A 19,144-nucleotide genomic window follows, 5' to 3' on the forward strand; every position below is an offset into this window, starting at 1 on the left:
ATCTACCTAGTGATTTCAACCAATATAGAGAGCAAAAAAAGTGCATGCCTCACTGTAGCGTTCTTTAGTCTGATGTAAAAGGCTCCAATGTTCTGCATGTGTTCAAACTTACTCTTATCCACTTTGAACATCCTTGGATGGAGAAGTTGATACTTTCCTTCTTTCCTGAACTTATTCACAATAAATGAATCCTTCAAGGGTAATTTTTCTATGATGATTCAGTCAGAACTCTCAACTTTTGCTTCTGTAACTATTTGTATAAAGTTAACCTCCATCAGGTCTAGTCAGAGACTGGCCATCTCAACATCTGCACTAGATATCATGGCAATTCATCCCATCTCTCTGGGCAACCTTGGGCTATGCTCTGCACCTTATCCTCACTCTTCAAGCATTCTGCTTCTTCAACACTGAGCGATCATTCTTTGGCTCTATCCGCCCTATCAGGCACCTAGGACTCTGTTAAAGGAAATTTTTTCAGAAATATCAGTTGTTTCTAGAAACTACCATGTATCAGAACTGTCCTGAATGTTCTCATTTTTCAATTTCCCACATAAAAATAAAATTTATACAAATGGTGCTACTACTAAGTTTAGTGGTGAAATAAAAAATAAATGATTAATTCTGCTTATATAGGTCAGGAAATTCTTCACTGAGAGAAAAGTGATCTTAATTTTGATGAGAAGATAATCCTGAGTCTTACATAGGAAAGAAAAAAGTCAAGAGAGAGGGAGAAAGTTGCTTTCTTTATGTATTATTATGTACCACTCCACAAAACTTCACTAACAGGTCTCAATTCATTGTCTTCTGGCATTTATCTGGACAAAATCACCTTAAGAAGAGATAACTGGAAGAAAGATCTTCCATAGATCTATGACAATGAGGGTAAAACATCATCTACCAGAAACACATTAAGTTGGCATTTCGAAAATGCAACAAGATGAACTGCGGGGTATATAATTTATTTAAATTCCAGAAAGGTACAATCATCCAGTATTGCTGGTAGAAAGTTCTCTCCAAGAGTTGAAATATAAAAATCAGTGTGACATATATTAACTGATCATCATAAAGCTATGAGTAAAGAAGTAAAAATTTAATTCTAGACAGCCAACATTTTTATGGAGATAATAAGTACATACCTTGGATGCTTCAATAAAACATCTTTAAATTTTTTTTCAAATATGTTTTGATAAGGTAGATTTATGGACAACAATGTATAAAAGGTTTAATTCTAGAGTTGAAATGATAAGCATCGATATAATTATATTTTTTTCAATAAACATTTACAATCTAGTACTATAACTAATGAGGAATTAAAATTGATACTTGGCTCTTATGAATTTGAAATGAACATTTTAATGCAATCAATAAAAATATTTCATGGCTTGCATGTAGGAGGAGGAGAAAAAAATATATAATACATATATATATACACACAATATATACATTTCCATTAAATTCTTATAAATGGATCATTCTTCATATCTTAAAATACAGGTGAGTAGGAGACAAGAGTATAAAGATATTTCACTTGATGAATATTTCAAGTGAATTCATTTTCTTCAAGAAAATGAATGATAAAAAACCCCCAGATAATTATATAAATTCATTCAACCCACGCAACAAATATTATGGGTCAATTATCTTATATATTAGTTACGATTAAGTTTGGTTGTTAGAGAACTCCACCCTGCTCCAGCATACAAAAGAGCAATATAACTTTTTTACTTCTCTTTATAGAAAAGTTTGTGTAGGCATTCAGGAGTTGTATAGCACTTTTATGGCATGTTCCTCCAGGCACTTCTTCTGTTCTCTATCTCACCTCATCTTGTACCAAAACATATATATTTCTTATATAAATAGGTAGCTCCCTGTCCTCCATTGTGATGCTCTTTCCTGTTAAGGGCACATCTCTGTAGTTATCACTTCACTGTGTTTTTATCCCTTTGACACAAAATAGTTCCTAGGCCACATCCAGTTGCAAGGAAGAGTGGGAAACACAGTCATTTTTTTTTTCTCATCTGCCATGTGCAGAGATACTCTTCCTCCCAGGTTAATCTGCCTCACCAGGCTATTTGTGCAAAACACAGCAATCGATACAATCTTAGTAGTCCCTTCTGTCATGGAATTTGTAGTCAGTAAGTTGGAAAACATTTATATTATTGAACTCATACGATGTATTAGCTTCCAGGGACTGCTATACAAGTCATTACAAATTAGTGGCTTGAAACAACAAAAATTTATTTTCTCAGTCTGGGGGCCAGAAGTTCAAAATCAAGGCATCAGCAGGCCCACACTCCATTTATAGACTCAGGGGAAAAATCTGATCTTTGCCTTTTTCAGCTTCTGCTGGCAGTTGGCATTCCTTGGCTTGTGGTGATGTCCCTCTGCTCTGCCTCAGTCTTCACATCGATTTCCCATGTCTGTGCCTTTTCTTTTTCTGTCTGTCATAAATCTCCTTCTGCTTTTCTGAGGACATTCAAGATTAAATTTAGGGCCCACCAGGGTAATCTCAGCTCAAGGTGTTTAATTACACTGCAATGACACTTTTTCCTGGAATATTCAGAGGTTCCAGGGATTAGGATGTGCTCATATATTTAGGGGAAGTACTACATATGAAAACTTGGTACATATGAAAAAAAGCAATCACATTAAAAGTTTACTTACACTTCAAGCAAAAAGCTGCCCATTAAAATTCTTTTTCATGGGGAAATGTACACTTTTCCTGTGTCTCATGATATGCAGAAAGTAATTATATTGATGTTTCCCCTAAGATATATATATATATGTTAATAAATGAAAAATCATGAAAAAGTACGTTTAGAATTTTAAAATATTTTACCATTTAATTATATAGCTTCCTTTCAATTTTCTTCAATAACTTCAAACTATAGGGAGTTACAAAGGAAAGACCATGGTTCTACAGCTGGGTGTAGAATGTAATGTGTTTACTTCCTTGGTCTCCCTCAAATGTATTCTCTGATTTATTAAGCATTATTTTGGGGAAGCTTCTGGCTTGCTAAACCTAGATATATTAGATCCTAGCACATAACAGGAAGTAATACATAGAGTGCATTCAACCAATAATGCTGATTATTTTTAGTTGAGAAAGAAAAACCTTGAATCTACTCAGTAAAGCAAAATAAATTAAAGCTATTTGGTGTTGAGACTAGGGAAGAATGGAAGAGGGAGAAAAGAGATATATGAAGCAAAAAATCCTAATTTGTTTGGTGAGGATAAGATGAAATTAAGAAAACCATAAGAATCTAAACAAAAATTCTCATTTTATAAGCAAATGAGACAAATGATTCATATAACAGAAACTGACATGGTGTTTTATTTCAAATTGCCCTTCATGTGGTAGGTACTATTATATAATAGTATAGTAATCATATTATATGAGGGTAAAAGGGGAAAAAAAGAACAAATGCATTTTTAAATAATAATTCTATAATTTTATATAAATTACTTTGTTAGATTTAATATTATAAACTTTATATGATGTTATGTAAAGTATAAGAAATGCAGACCATTATATAAAAAATAAGAGCTATACTCAATTCAACTAATTATTAACATTTTTAAACTAAGGTTGAGAGTGAATTTCTTTAGATCTATATACCATAAATTTAACCTGCCATGACAGCAGATTCTGAAGTTAAATTATTCTTCATGGGAATGGTCAGGTTATGAGTTGGTGAACTCATCCTTGGACAGAAAAGAAATGACTGATAACATATTGGGGTAATTGTAATGGAGATTTGTAACAAATATAAGATTCTATGATTCTTAGAAAATAGATGTAAATGTATAAAGTATGCAGAATTTGCCTTGGACTAAAAATAATATATACATTTGAAATGAAATTTTTTTGAGAGAGAGCGAGAGCATGCAAGCAGGAAGGGCAAAGGGAGAGGGAACACCTTGCATTTTTTAAAGATTTATTTATTTATTTGAGAAAGAGAAAGAAAGATAGTATGCAGTAGGGAGGGACAGAGAGAAAGGAGAGACAGACCCAAGCAGACTCTGCACTGAACAGGGAGCCTGATGTGGGGCTCGGTCTTAGAACCCTGACATCATAATCTGAGTCGAAATCAAGAGTCAGAAGCTTAACAGACTGAGCCACCCAAGCACCCTTCAAAATGAGTAATTTAAACCAAAGGATAATGAAGAAAATCTTTGTGGAACACTAATACCTCTGTTATCTGCAGGTGTAGGATGCTGTAGGTTATTCCATCTGATACAACCCAAGAATTCTACACTACGTCTCCACTGTTGTATTCAGGGAATATTAGATACATTTAATGATCTAATTTAAAGTTAACTTGAAAGGTGCATATTCTGTATGAACTTATAGTAGGCTTATGAATGTTAAATACCTAGAAATATCCATTGTTTAAGAATATCAGCCACTTCATGACCTCCATAGGGTAATTAAGGTTTGACTGTAGTTTTATAACTCTTTATCTGTAAAAGGTTTTGCTTTTGACAGGTCCTTTAACAGTCATGTGGAATGCAGCTGTTGAATACATAACTGAAACAGAGATATGGGATATAAATAAAACTCAGAGTAACTTTCCAAAATGCAAATCACTGATATCCTACAGCTACCATGGAATAAAAATCCTAGCAAGAAAGTTGCACAGGAAGTTTCAGAAAGAAAATTTAAAAAACAGATTTGCTCTCTTTCTGTCTGTTTCTCTGTTAGTGATTTTCCAGATACAATGTAGAGGTTCTGGTTTGAAATAGCCTTAGGCACGACTTCAGAGAGGTTTTATTTCATAAAAAGCACACTATTTCTATTAAAATCCACACTGAAAGATAAAGAATATGTCATTCGTTCAAGGGAGCAACACTCATAAATCCTAGTAACATAAACAATTCTAAAATAAAATCAATTGAAATACAGAACCATTTGGGGGCTGCTTTTATATATATTTTTGAGAAGTCAAAGATTTCTTCTAAAATAGGACTGCATTTTCAGCCTACACAATATCTCACAGCAGTAACACCTGTTATTAATCTTTACTTTCTCAAAGTGATGTGTAAAGCATAAAGTCATCTGAATGACCCACTAAGGCACCCTCAGAAGTTTTGTGATAACATAAGTAGACCAATAAATGATTGTCCATGTGAAAGAGTAATGAACATCTCTTCATCAAGCTGCTTCATCTCTGTAATTTTTCAGACTCTGAAAATGGAATGTAATTTATAATTCTATGTATTTCATTGCTTCAGATTTTCATTTTTCTCTAATCACAGCTATGAAAGTAGAATTCTGAGGTTCCTTCTCAGTTTTTCTCTTAACCAAATAAATGAACGCATAAATAAACACTGCTAAAACTTTTGTATGTTTGGTGTCCCCAAAGAGCAAAATGGTTGGCTTGGAATTAAAGAGAAATGTAATGTTTTTTGATATGTTGAATGATAATTAAAAGATTGTATACAACAGTACACAGTGTGGTAAAACACACACACACACACACACACACACAAAGTAGCTATTTTCTTTCTTTCTTTCTTTCTTTCTTTCTTTCTTTCTTTCTTTCTTTCTTTTTTTTTTTGAAAGTAGTATTTTCAATATCGACATTTTCCCTTGGGTTTTGCATTTAGCAAAGAGAAATCCTTTGTGGATGTTTTGAAGGGTTTTTTAAAAGATTTTTTTAAAATTTATTTGAGAGACACAGAGTGTGAGAGAGATCACAAGCGGGATGAGGGGCAGAGGGAGAAGCAGACTCCTGCTGAGCAGGGAGCCTGATGCAGGATTCGATCCTGGAACTCCAGGATTATGGCCTGAGCCAAAGGCAGATGTTTAACTGACTGAGCCATCCAGGTGCCCTGGATGAGAGAGAAATATGTTTCTTCAGCCTCCAACTGGCATGTCTATTCATTCCTTACAAATAACACGAAGCCTAGAGATTGCTGTAGTCAATATATGAACTGGGAAACTTTCCAATGTTGGGGTTTCTTCATCAAGCAATCACCATCTTCTCCCTCTACTTTTTGCAGAATAAGTACCAACACTGCAGGAATTTAACAGAATTCCACAGCTGGAAATAAACAGAATGATTTGACAGTTGTGACTCGTATTTTTGGAAGGAAAAGATTTTATGGCTTTTCATTAGAAGGTAGACTAAAGTTTAAAGCTTAAAGAAACTGTAGTTACTTTGGTTGGGGCATTATTGACTGGACATATGACATGAGGCTTTGTTCTTCCTCACCCTGTGGCCATGCAGAGGGGTTGGGGGCTAACTGTAGGTAGCTAAATCCTTGAGTGGAAGTGGGAATTGTTTTCCTATCAGGTAGTCATTTGGCAAATATGCTGAAATTACTACAGTCCCTTACTTTAAAGGGACAATGTCACATCTTAAACTGAATAACGAGTTTGATTTCCACTATCTAAAAAAGTATTTAAATAAATGTCTAATTTTTTGTAATATAACCATAAAATGTGGTTTATCTAATATTCATAAAATGATATTAAACACAATATCCCAAAAAATAACTTGCAAGTGTATCTTATATTTTAGTAAGAAGTGTGCACAAGTATATAACAGATAAAATGTACTTAAAAAACATAAAGGACAATAGAACATCTCTTTTTTAAAGATTTTATTGATTTATTCATGAGAGACACACAGAGAGAGAGAGAGAGAGAGAGAGAGAGAGGCAGAGACACAGGAGGAGGGAGAAGCAGGCTCCATGCAGGAAGCCTGACGTGGGACTCGATCCCAGGACTCCAGGATTACGCCCTGGGCCGAAGGCAGTGCTAAACCGATGAGCCACCCGGGCTGCCCTAGAACATGTTTTAAAATTAAGATTTGAAGCAATATGTTACTAAGGCCCAAAATACTTGGGGAAACTAACTTAGTAGAAAACTTAGTAGAAACTAACTTAATCTAAATATAGGAAACTCCAGTACACTTGCTTTGATCTAGCATCTCTGTCTTAGCTATGACTGAATAATCCTTTAATTGGTCCACTCTTTAGCTGACAAATATATACAATGACTGAATTATATTAAATGATCTTAAAGTTTCCTTCTATCTCTAAAATGTGAGTTTTAAGTCAATAAAAATAAAATATAATTTAAAATACAACTGTTCACTATTTGAGCAATTTATACAGCAAGCTAAATACATGAAAATTTTCACAGAGATTACAGAAACATCTCAATACCACCACAGATTGTCATCATCAGTCCAATTATTTATTTATTCTGCCCAGACACTTGGTAATATAGGAGGAATCCTATAATTCAATCAGTAGACATCTTATAAATAATTATAAGCAGTGTAGAATGGTTACACTATACAGTGATACAGTAGAGGCAGTTTAGTGATTAAGAACACAGACTCTGGATTCTTTCAGTCCCTGTATCTGTTAGCTACTGAGTATGATTTTGATCAAGTTACTGTACTTCTCCAAACCTCTGTTTCCCTAAAGAAAGACAATAATGAAGATTAACGGAGATATTGCATTATATTGTTCTTAGTAAAACTCAGTGTCTACTGAGCTCAATCACGCTCTTAGATGTGCTACTGGAACACAGAAGTAAAAAAGTTAATTCATGTCTGGTTAACTCCAGGAAGTGTAGGTCAAAGGAAATGTGATATTTGCTCCCGGTTTGAAAGAAATAGAGTTGAGGGATCCCTGGGTGGCGCAGCGGTTTAGCGCCTGCCTTTGGCCCAGGGCGTGATCCTGGAGACCTGGGATCGAATCCCACGTCGGGCTCCTGGTGCATGGAGCCTGCTTCTCCCTCTGCCTGTGTCTCTGCCTTTCTCTCTCTCTCTGTGTGACTGTAATAAATAAATTAAAAAAAAAAAAAAGAAAGAAATAGAGTTGTAAAGACTGGAGGCAAGGGAAACACATTCTAGAGAGAAGAAAAAATATGCACAGTCATTGAGTTGATAAGAAGTATGGCAAATTAAAGGAATGCAAATAGTTTCCTGGCTGAAGAAGTATGTGAGTGTATGTGTGTACTCATGCACATACAAATGCACACATGTGTACAAGTGTCCATGTATGCTGATATAAGGAGAGATTGGGAATTGAGTAGAGCTAATGCTTAAACAATACATGTGAAATGCCATGAGATGGATTGTGTGCATAGGATTTGGAGCTTAGTCCTTCAGTGAAATACCCAAGGGTTTCCCCCCACCCCCCCAAGGGTCTTAAGTAATAAGATAGTATAAATAGACTTACTGATGTAGAAAGGTCATGTTCAAAGAAGTATGGCAAATCAATGGATGAAATGAGACTGATAACAGTGAGGCACCAGTTAGGGTCATCCCAGGCAAGAGTTGATAAAAACAAAAAATAAGGAGAAACTGAAAATGGAAGGAAGAGATACAGATTTGAGAGAAAGATCTAGGCAGAAAGGTACATGTATTAGTGCAGGTTCTACAGAGAAACAGAACTGATAGGATGTGTGTGCATCCTAATATACCTAATATATATACCATATATATATAAAGTTATTTTAAGGGCTCTAATATACTATATATATATATATATATATATATATATATGGGAATTGGTTCATGTGGTTATGGAGTCTGAAAAGTCTAAAATCTGCAGGGTGGACCAGTGGGCTGGAGAAACAAAAAGCCTACGCTGCAGTACAAGTCCAAAAGCTACCTGCCGACAAAATTATCCCTTGCTTGTGGAGGTCAGATATTTGTTCTGTTCAGGCCTTCAACTAATTGGATGAGGTTCATCCATATTATAGAAGGTAATCTGTTTAGTCAAAGTCCACCAATTTAAATATTAATCTCTTCCAAAAACACTGTCACAGAAACACCCAGAATAACATTTGACCACATACCTGGCACCATGACTTACATAAAATTAACTACCACAGGTATGTAATGAAGAATGAGGAAAGCAAGAAGCTGAGGATAAATAAGTTTTTCCCCTTGGTGCAGAAGGTAGCATTATCAGAAGTAAGAGAAAAAAAGAGGAGATAGACTGTGAATGGAAGAGATAGAGCTGAATAATTTTTTTAAGGATTTTATTAATCACACACACACACACACACACACACACAGAGGCAGAGACAGATGCAGAGGCAGAGGGAGAAGCAGGTTCCCCATGGGGAGCCTGATGTGTGACTTGATCCCGGGACCGCAGGATCACACGCTGAGCTGAAGGCAGATGCTCAACTGCTGAGCCACCCAGGCCTTCCTGAGCTGATTAATTTTTGATAAGTAGGTAGAATTTGAAGTAACTGGGTAATTAACGTGAAGATGTTTCTTAAAAGATATGAAAAAAAAAGAAAAAAAAGAAAAAAAAAAGAAGATATGAAGTATGAGTCTGAAGCTCAGGATCAGAATACTCAGAAATCACTGGCCTATCTGACTAGATAATACATGAAGGTAGGGATTTTCAAACCTAAAGTTCATGAAGAATCATCTGTGAAGTAATTTAAAAAATAGATGTTGGTCTCCACCCCAAAAATACATGGACTCAGAAGCTTCAGAACTGGATAGGGGAACCCGCAAAAATATACATCAGTAAGTCGGAAAGGAGTAAAGCTGTAAAAGCCAAAGAAAAATAATTTTAAGGAGAATTGGATCAACAGTGTCAAACGGAACAATGATGTTAGTAAAGATAAGGAATGCAAAAATAAAAGATATTCAACTTAGTTTTCCTCAATTAAAACCTATGTGATCTACTGATAGCAAAAGGAATGTTCAAGTTTTAGAAGTAGTAAGCTCCATTTGTAGTGCTCAGTCCCACTTACAGGGTTCCAGAGCCAAAAGCAGCTGTTTCATTAGATGGCAGCTTGCCAGGACATTTTTTCTTCCACTGGGCTAGGATGCAAGACAGGCACAAAACAAGATACAAATTCAAAGAAAAAGACTAAATAAAATAAATGATATCATAGACATTGGCTGGACCTTGATGTTTTGAAACCAGCAGGATGACATGCAAAAGTCACTATATATATATCTTCCAGCTGGAAAACATTTCTAACTAAAGAAGAGGCCAGAGAATTTTCAAAAAGAATTGTTGAGACTATGAATTGTAAAAGGAATATAACAAATCCTACCTCAATGTCACTACAACAAATGTCAAGTTTTATCTCAAAAAAGCCCTGTGTTCATCTTAACTCATACTGAAGTTTGCATGAGCGCCAAGTTCTAAAAGAAGATGCTATAGAACCACAGCTAGAATCAAAACGTCTTTTAAAGCTTATGTCCATGTAACTAAACCTCTCAAAACAGCTAACTCAGAAAACAGACCTTTGTTCACCCCCCCCCCACACCGCAGACCCCATAGGGGAACAATCATTCATAACATTTTGTAATCATCCAGGTAGGCCAGTAGTGAAGTGCTTCAGTTGGGAAATGAGTGAGAATTCCCTGGAACTGAACACAAATTTGGGCCCTAATATACCAGGTTCTAACTCACTGAGGTAACCAATACATTCAAAAATTACTGACAGTAAACTATTCAAGCTATAGTGTGTGTGTATGTGTGTGTATGTGTGTGTGTGTGTGTAAAATACTATTATTAAAATTTAGAAAATTTTTAATTTGCTAACTTCAGTACATATATTATCACAGGTGTATATATTGAGAAATATCTTGCTTGAAAAATGAGCGAGGATAACCAATCCTATTTCCATCTTTTGTAATAATTCATTATACTCAAAACATTTGTTGGTTTGGAAGATCAACTGAAATAAAATGTAATAATTAATAATAGATTAAGGACAAAACTTAGCTGTTTTTAATACCTAAGATTACCATAACTGCCAATATTTTCCATTGTATTACTCAAATTCAATAGTCTTGGAAAGCATTATTAGCCTACCATTTCAGTATTTCCCTCAGCCCAAAGTCTATTTTTTTTCCAATTCAATTCTTCTACTAAATGCTAGAGGTCTTACTGCTAAATTGTACACCAGGAGTTTAATCAAACAAGCAACATTCAGGTTTCCATTTGAAAACCAAAATCTTGTCTCACATCCTGAGTCTCGTCCTCCCAGTACCACAATTATGCCATTCACATTCTATATTCTCATAAAATCACTAAGAATAAGACCCATACCAATGGGTACACCCCAACACAGTCTGTCTGTATTACTCCCTGCTGATTCTCATAATTACAACCCACCAGATTGCTACTGCAGATTAAAACTGAAAGCAAAGGGGCTTGAGTGTCTAATTCAAATTTTCTTAATTCACAGAGGCAGAATTGGAGAACTGGAGAAAGAAGTAACTTAACCAACATCCTACAACCAGTGAAAGATAGAATCAGGACTTGAACTCAGATATGCTCCTTTTTTATTATGTCAGGATACTTAGAATAGTTTTCAAAGCAATTTATTTTTTTAATTATTTATTTATTCATGAGAGAGAGAGAGAGAGAGAGGCAGAGACACAGGCAGAGGAAGAAGCAGGATCCCTGCAAGGAGCCCTATGTGGAACTTGATCCTGGATCCTGGGATCAGGCCTTGAGCCAAAGGCAGACGCTCAACCGCGAGCCACCCAGGCATCCCTCAAAGCAATTTATAAGTTGAGAGCTCCTCCATGTCTGACAAGTCCACATTGCCGCAACTAGTCTATATTTTTTTCCTTCCTGTGCCTTTCCTTAGCATCTGCCTTTTCATTTGGTCCCTCTGGCAGATCCGTTCTCCATCTTTTCATTGTGATTTATTTGTTCCTTGGTATGTCTGAACATGTTTACATTTCTATACTGAACTTCAACCCTGAAGTTGTCAAGAAAAAGTGTTTTGGCTGGCTCTTCTCCCAAGGGCAGATCAGATCTATAAGGGTCTGAACTTAGTTATACTCTGGAGTAACCCTAGTCTCTAGGAAAAGCATATATCCTATCATAGTCTTTGGGATATGAAAATCTTAGTGGTATAATGGAAAGATCTGAGAAAATTGAGAATTTATAATAGATTTTATATATTTCACCTTATTCCAAACAGGAGAACCATGTTATATTTAAAGTGTTACTATATAAAATAGTTGTTCATTTCTTTATATTAATGTATATTACATATTAGCAGTTATTTGTGTTGCTCTGACAGATGTTCTTCTGATCCTAAAACTTTAAGAAAGTGAATATGAGATAAGCAGTTGCTCATTTCATAAATCCCAGAAAAAAATTTATGTACAGGACAGAGTTCTGTTGAGGTGCAAGAGACAACAGAAACACATACATGGGGGTGCCTGCATGGCTCAGTTGGATAAGTATCTGCCTTTGGCTTAGGTCACGACCTCAGGGGCCTGGGATTGAACCCCATGTCAGTATCCCTGCTCACTGGGGAATCTGCTTCTCCCTCTTCCTCTGCTACTCCCCCTGCCTATGTTCTCTCTCTCAATCTCTCAAATAAATAAATAAAATCTTAAACACACACACACACACACACACACACACACACATTATGATTCTTCCAGATACAAAAAATAAGAAATAACATACCTTTATGTGATTCAATCATAAAGGCCTTTGTGTTAATTTTATATCAACCAGCCAGAAATAGCCAAAGTATTTTCACTAAATTCCTAATTTTAATTATTGAATAATTAAAACTTTGTAAACTGAGGTTCATGTCTTTACACTATTTTATTCCTGTATCTATTTAGAAAATAATAAGTGACAGACTACTGAATGTCCGAGAACCCTACATTACCTACAGCTGACCAAAGATAGGAAATCTGTTAAGGTGGTCTACTAGATCAAGATTGCTGAGATTAAAATAAATATTTTTTTAAGAGGGTAGGTCTTTACATTCAATAAAATCCCACTTATAAAATTTTATTCATTCAAGATTCTCATGGGATCGTTTCATGTGTAAATCCATCACACTTTCACTAGATACCTGATGAGAGGAGAAAAACTGTACCAGCAAAAAGAGGCCATTGTACAACCTGGAAAGCTGTTTTTCACTGGCTTTGATTGATGGTGACAGTTCAAATCTACCTCAGTCTCTCTCATCACATTCTTAATGCTAAAGAACTGCTTACTATGTTCCTTCAACCCAGCTATACTGAATTTATCGGTATGGACACAGGGCAAGCAGGAAAAAGAAAAGACTAGCAGTCTTGGAAAAATGTAAAGAGTACAATTGCATACACAGCTTTAACAAGCACAGAAAAATATTTCTATTTATCTGACAGGTGGAAGCCCACACTGAGCAAGATAGACATACAGATAAAGAAGACTAACCACAACAGGGCTGTGTGGGAAATGCACTTAGGGTGGTCATCCAATGGTCTTCCATGGTCAAATATAAAAGTAAGCCCAATACATGATCAGTGGTGGCCTTGATCCCTGACTTTCTCTAGTGAGACGTTCCCTGAGACCTTAGTCTACTGGCATTCAAAACTTTGCTTTTGAAAGTAAATTACCACTTAAATGAAAACATCAAAGAAGCATTAGTATGACAGAGGGAAAAGACCCATTATGTCATCCAGTTCACTTCCTTGCCAGTAATGAATTCTGCCCTCAATTCTCTTTTCTAAGAGTTAGTCTAGCCCTATTTTTAAAGACTCAAAGATGGGCATCCATCCTCTCCCTAAGAGAATATTTGTTCCACATTTTAATAGATTTCACAATTAGGAAACTTTCCCTGAAAGTCTGTCCAATTTTTCTTTGCTTAATTTCTTTCCTTGGCATTTAGTAATGGCTAAGAGTTCTGAAAATCATTCAAAGGCAGTTGATCTGGAAAAGTGTAGCTGCAAATATTCATGATGCCTGTCAAATAGTGAGAGCTTTAGAAATTGGTGGAAGTATGCCTATCATAGACATCTGAATCACTTTGATTTCCTCTATGAATTCCATTTATATGTTTGCTTTATGACATATGATTTATATTACCATGAATTTAAGTCAGCAGAAATCATCCGAAACCTTCAATGGCATATTTTTTTAGCTTAACAGAAATCAACACAGGTCACAGAATACCACTAGAGAAAAGATCAGTTACTTGTAGAGAACTTCACCAAGGCTGTGGTCCTGATTTTTTCCAATATGGTAGGCCAAGCCTGGTTAAGAGCATCAAAGGCATAAGTTTCTCAAAGGAATAATTTCCTCCTCAAAAAAGCTCCAAATGCCCAATTCAAGGAAATCAAATTTGGTCATCCAATGAGAAAAAAATACATATATTTTGAAGAAGCAGCTAACTTATCTCTATTTTCTTAGATTTTATCTCCTCAAGCCTTTAATTTCTCATACCTTGCAACAAACTAAAGACAATAATAACAGCGAAAACTGAAAACAAATAAACAAAAAGACATAGTTTAAACAAGCATTTCTGGTAATTTCTAAAACTATACAATTCATAGAATATAAATTGCAGATCAAGTTTTATATTTTACATTGCTTTAGTTTATTTTTTGACAAATACTCATCTAGTAATAGGAAACATATCCAATACATTAAGCTATGTAGTATCTTTATCTAGAGAGCATATGCTTACTTTCCAAATTAGGATTTTTTCTAAACAGTGTGTTTGATATAAAATATGTTTTAACCAAAACTCAAGTTCTTAATTTAAATATTCCTTTGGATTCATGTACATAAAACAAGTTTTAATGCAACTTTGAGTAGTTCCCTTGTAAAACATCTAAAACATAATGGAACTTTCATTAACAGCAATATCAGGATCTGTAGTTTTCTCTTCCAAATATATGATGAAGTCTATTCATAATGACTTCAGATACCAAGAATTTTTCTTTATCCTTTGGTGGCCTTTATTATCACCTTTCTGCTGTTTGTCTCATAGAATCCCTACAAATAAGAGATTAATACCGGTGAAATATTTCATGCTCTTAAGAATGCTAATATGCAAACAGTATCGAGTTATACTGTTGTTGTTGCTAGAGATGGCAGGTCACTGTGCAAACTAGAAAGAGATTCTTTCCTGTGGCACAAATGGGAAACATTGCAAAGAGTTGCCCCCTCTGAGCATGTCAATTAGGGAAAGTATATTTTCTTTTCTTCGGACCTAAGGCAGTTTCCCAGACTGGATAGAGGCGGGACACAGAGCGTGGCAAGGAGAATGCTCCCTGGGTTTTAGCAATCATGCTTGTCTGGCTAAGTGCCCCTATGTAAAACACAGGAGAAACTACCATATTCAGTGACTCTGGATTCTGCATGTCATTACCTGGGCTACCAGTCAATATGATGATAGACAATAAGGAAATGCCTACCAAAGACCTCCAGTTCCCATATTACTTGGACCCTGTTTTCTAAAATAAGATCTAGTTTCATTCACTGTGACTTGAAAAATGTGATATTTAAACTAAAATAAGCAGAAACAACCCCTTCTTGGAGAGGCTTTCATCAGCATGAAATACTAAAGAAAAAAAATTAGAGAGTTAGGCAGATCTAGAATCATGTTTTAGTATCTACTGGTGGTATCACTAGTCAAATTATTTAAACTCTCAAACTTCCCTGATCCATATAATGGAGGTAATAATGGCTGACGGGAAGACTAAATGAAATAACCATGAAATGCTTATTAAATAGTCTATAGAAAATAGTTGCATACAGTATCTGGCTTTAATTCTACATGGAAAGAAGACAGGGATATATAATAATCTGGCACAGTAAGTTGGCTGTTCCTTTCATTAAAGCTTGATTCTGTGTATGAGTTAGTGTGTGGTTGCTATGGAAATCGCCGAATAGTAAAGGTGATTACTTTAACAAATTCTTCTGTAGCATATTCACTGCAAAATACTTCTGTTTCTGAGTAGCCTGAGATATGTGGTTTCTTTTGGAACATTCTCTAAGAAGTTTGTCCTTAAGTATTTGAATTCTTTCTCCCTTCTCCTCAATCCCCATATGGGATATGATATTTATGAGTAAAAAAATAAATAAGATACCCTTAGAAATTTACTGAAAAGACTAAACAAACTTTGTCGTTTTATATGCATGTTTAATTCTGGACAAACTGCCTATTACCTTGATCCTGTTTCTTACATATTTTGCAACAGTTTAACATTCTATGACTTCTTAGCCAACTCTGTACAGAGAACTTTAAGTGGAGGGGGTTGAAATGGGTAAACACCCTAGGATAACTATTTTCTGGAGGAAACTGGTCTAGCTGAATACACAATACTAGATAGGCATTTCTGTCTTCCTTTTATGATTTAGTTTTATTGCTACCTTTCAAATAAGACACTTGTTCTTTAAAATGGAAATTATGATATTGTTATTGTATAAACATTTATACAATTGAACAGCATTTAAAGGGCTTCATGGGAAAATAACTATATTAACCTAATATCATATATTTAACAAATATGTCTGTTTAAATGCTTCATATATCCTTACATTAAATAGTTTAATTATTTAAAAAAATCTAATAGAGGAAAACCCTATGGTAAGGCTGGCCTTGGGGTTAGATTAGCAATAGGAGGATCCTGAGAAAGCTATAAGGAAAGAGAAGCATTTTATTACCTAAATTTCTTGTCCTGTAACAATCGGTTCTGCTATATGGCAGTCATTATGTTCTAAGCATTATAAATGATCATATCTAAAGTTAGCATTCATGAAGACTCACTTTTCCTAATGCTTTACTTTAAAATTACAAGAAAATCTAGATATTATTGTTATTCTCTAGGAGCCTTTCAAATTATGTCAATGTAATTAGACTATGGAACTTTAGTAGACAATTATAGTACATGTTTAATAGTCTCATCCAAGATCCATTATCCTCAGGATCCTAAAAGAAATTGTAAAATTCCCAGATAAAAAAGAATAATGAAACTTGGGTTAATTTCATTCACTCACTCGACAATATTTATGGAGTGTCTACTCACATTGCACTGTGACATAGTGCTGGAGGTACATGTTAAGCAAAATAATCATGCTGAGTTCTTGTTCTTATGGAGCTTTTGATCAATCAGGGAGATGTTCATTAATTACATGATCACACAGAAATGTAAAATTGCAACTGTGTGAAATACTCTGAGGGAATGCTATGCTATAGAGCCCAATGAGTCTGCACAAAGGGGTTTTAGCATAGTGTGGTCAAAAAAGGGCTCAGTAAAAAAAATTAACACTGGACTAATATCTGAAGTAACCAGAAGAAGGAAAGGAAATTAGGGCTCTCCTGTCCAAAAGCCTTGAGGAAAAAAAAAAGGGAAAAAAAAAAAAAAAAAAAAAAAAAAAAAAAAAAAAAACAAAAGCCTTGAGGAGAGAAAAGTATAAGGAACTCAAAAAAACACAGTGCGACAAATCCTAGAGAGCAGAGCTTTAGAAAAAAGGTTAAGGTTTTGGTATTCAACCTGAAAGAGATAGAAAGACACTGGGATTTTTTTTTTTTTTTTTTTTTTTAACACTGGGATTTTTAAAGCAGCAGAAACATTATTAGATTTGTGTTTGAAAAAGTAATTCTGACTGCAAAGTGGAGAATGGATTAGAGATAGAGAAAGTAGAGGCTAATGCAGCAATGCAGAGGAGAGACAACCAAGCTTTAGTCTGCACACATCTCCATAAGAACTCTTTTTAAGGTCATGGGTGACCCCACATTGACTAATCACATACTCAAGTATCACTAACTTTATCTAACTGCCTAGCAGCATTTGATATTGATAACTCCCTTCTTTTTAAAATATTTTTCTGCCAATGCTTTATTTTCCTCCTCCTCAGTCTCCTTGACTGGTTCTTCCTAGCCCCCTAGCAAGCTGCAATACTCCTGAGCTTTTTCCATGGACTACTCTCTCTATACTTCCTTCCTAGGTGATCACATCTAATCCCATGACTTTAAATATATCTACATGGTGACAACCTGTAAACTTATACCTTCATTTCTAACCTTATGTACTGAATTTTTATTATCTGTCAACATGCCTTTAATCTGGCCTCCACTGCTGACACCCTGTTTTAGACCATCACAAATAACTTTTTTACATTGTCTCTTGGCCTTTACCCAAGCCTCCTAAAATATAAACCAAATAATGCCACTCTTGCTCAATCCCTCTGAAGTCTTTCAGTCTTAAGAGTAAAATCCAAAATTTTTCTCATGATCTACAAAGTCCTAAATGATCTGAAATCTACTGTCCTTCTACCCTTTCTTTTCTTCCACCCTTTCTATTCTCTTTCTTGCAGACTTCATTCCAGCTGGCTTCCTTGCTGGTCCTAAAAATGCACTGAAAGCTCAGGGATCAATCCTTTACTATTTGCCCTACTTAGAAAGCACTCTCTGCCCAATATTAGAAGGCCAACTCCCAGAGTTCTCTCAGGTCTTTCCTCAAATATGTTTACAGGTAAACATTTTTGTCACCCTCTATAAAATAATACCCAATTTGAATCACTCCTTTTTACTCCTACTGGCTTTGTTTTTCTTCATGAAATTTATCACATAATTTCTCTACATAGAATTTATACCTCACATTTATATGTACCTATTAGTTTATTGTAAGCCAACCTCTCCAAAGACTTTGAGTTCTGTGAGACCTGGAAGTTTGTTCTGGTTATTACTTTATGAGACAATGTACATGGTAGGGATCCAATAAACACTTGTTGAATAATAAATAAATTCATAAAATTAGATTAAAAGTAAATTAGATGCTGAGAATTTGAACTAAAGTGACTTACATACAGTGGACATTCAAAAATCACGGTTATCAATAATTATTCACATATATTATTATATTTATCCTCAGAAATCCCCAAGAGGTAAAAACTGTTAGTCGTATTAGGCAGATAAGAATATTGAGGGTCAAAAAAAAATCGGAATTTTGCCCAAGATTCCACAGTCAGTACATGTTTGAATAAGAAGTCTAATCTAAGTCTTGTAATTCCTTTTCACTGTCTCCTATAAACAACCTGGGTATTGCAAACACAGTTTATCTTTGTATATTCAGGTAGTTACTTGAAAGAAAAAAGAAAGAAGAAAGAAAGAGAGAAAGAAAGAAAGAAAGAAAGAAAGAAAGAAAGAAAGAAAGAAAGAAAGAAGGAAGGAAGGAAGGAAGGAAGGAAGGAAGGAAGGAAGGAAGGAAGGAAGGAAGGAAGAAGAGAAAGAAAGAAAGAAGAAAGAAAGAAAGAAAGAAAGAAAGAAAGAAAGAAAGAAAGAAAGAAAGAAAGGAAGGAAGGAAGGAAGGAAGGAAGGAAGGAAGGAAGGAAGAAGAAAGAAAGAAAGAAAGAAAGAAAGAAAGAAAGAAAGAAAGAAAGAAAA

The 19,144-nt window shown here is 35.0% G+C and overlaps 1 long non-coding RNA gene across 1 annotated transcript; it reads right to left on the reverse strand.

The window, feature by feature from the left end:
* Positions 1-798: 798 nt before the first annotated feature.
* On the reverse strand, positions 799-18,486 carry LOC112642763 (uncharacterized). The gene is made up of 4 exons (XR_007403931.1): positions 18,372-18,486; positions 4,377-4,531; positions 2,665-2,766; positions 799-2,550 (listed from the first exon to the last, which is right to left on the reverse strand). It is a non-coding gene; the product is annotated as an uncharacterized LOC112642763 (long non-coding RNA).
* Positions 18,487-19,144: the final 658 nt, after the last annotated feature.

The sequence above is a fragment of the Canis lupus genome, chromosome 19, assembly GCF_003254725.2.
Source record: "Canis lupus dingo isolate Sandy chromosome 19, ASM325472v2, whole genome shotgun sequence".
Classification (NCBI taxonomy): domain Eukaryota; kingdom Metazoa; phylum Chordata; class Mammalia; order Carnivora; family Canidae; genus Canis; species Canis lupus.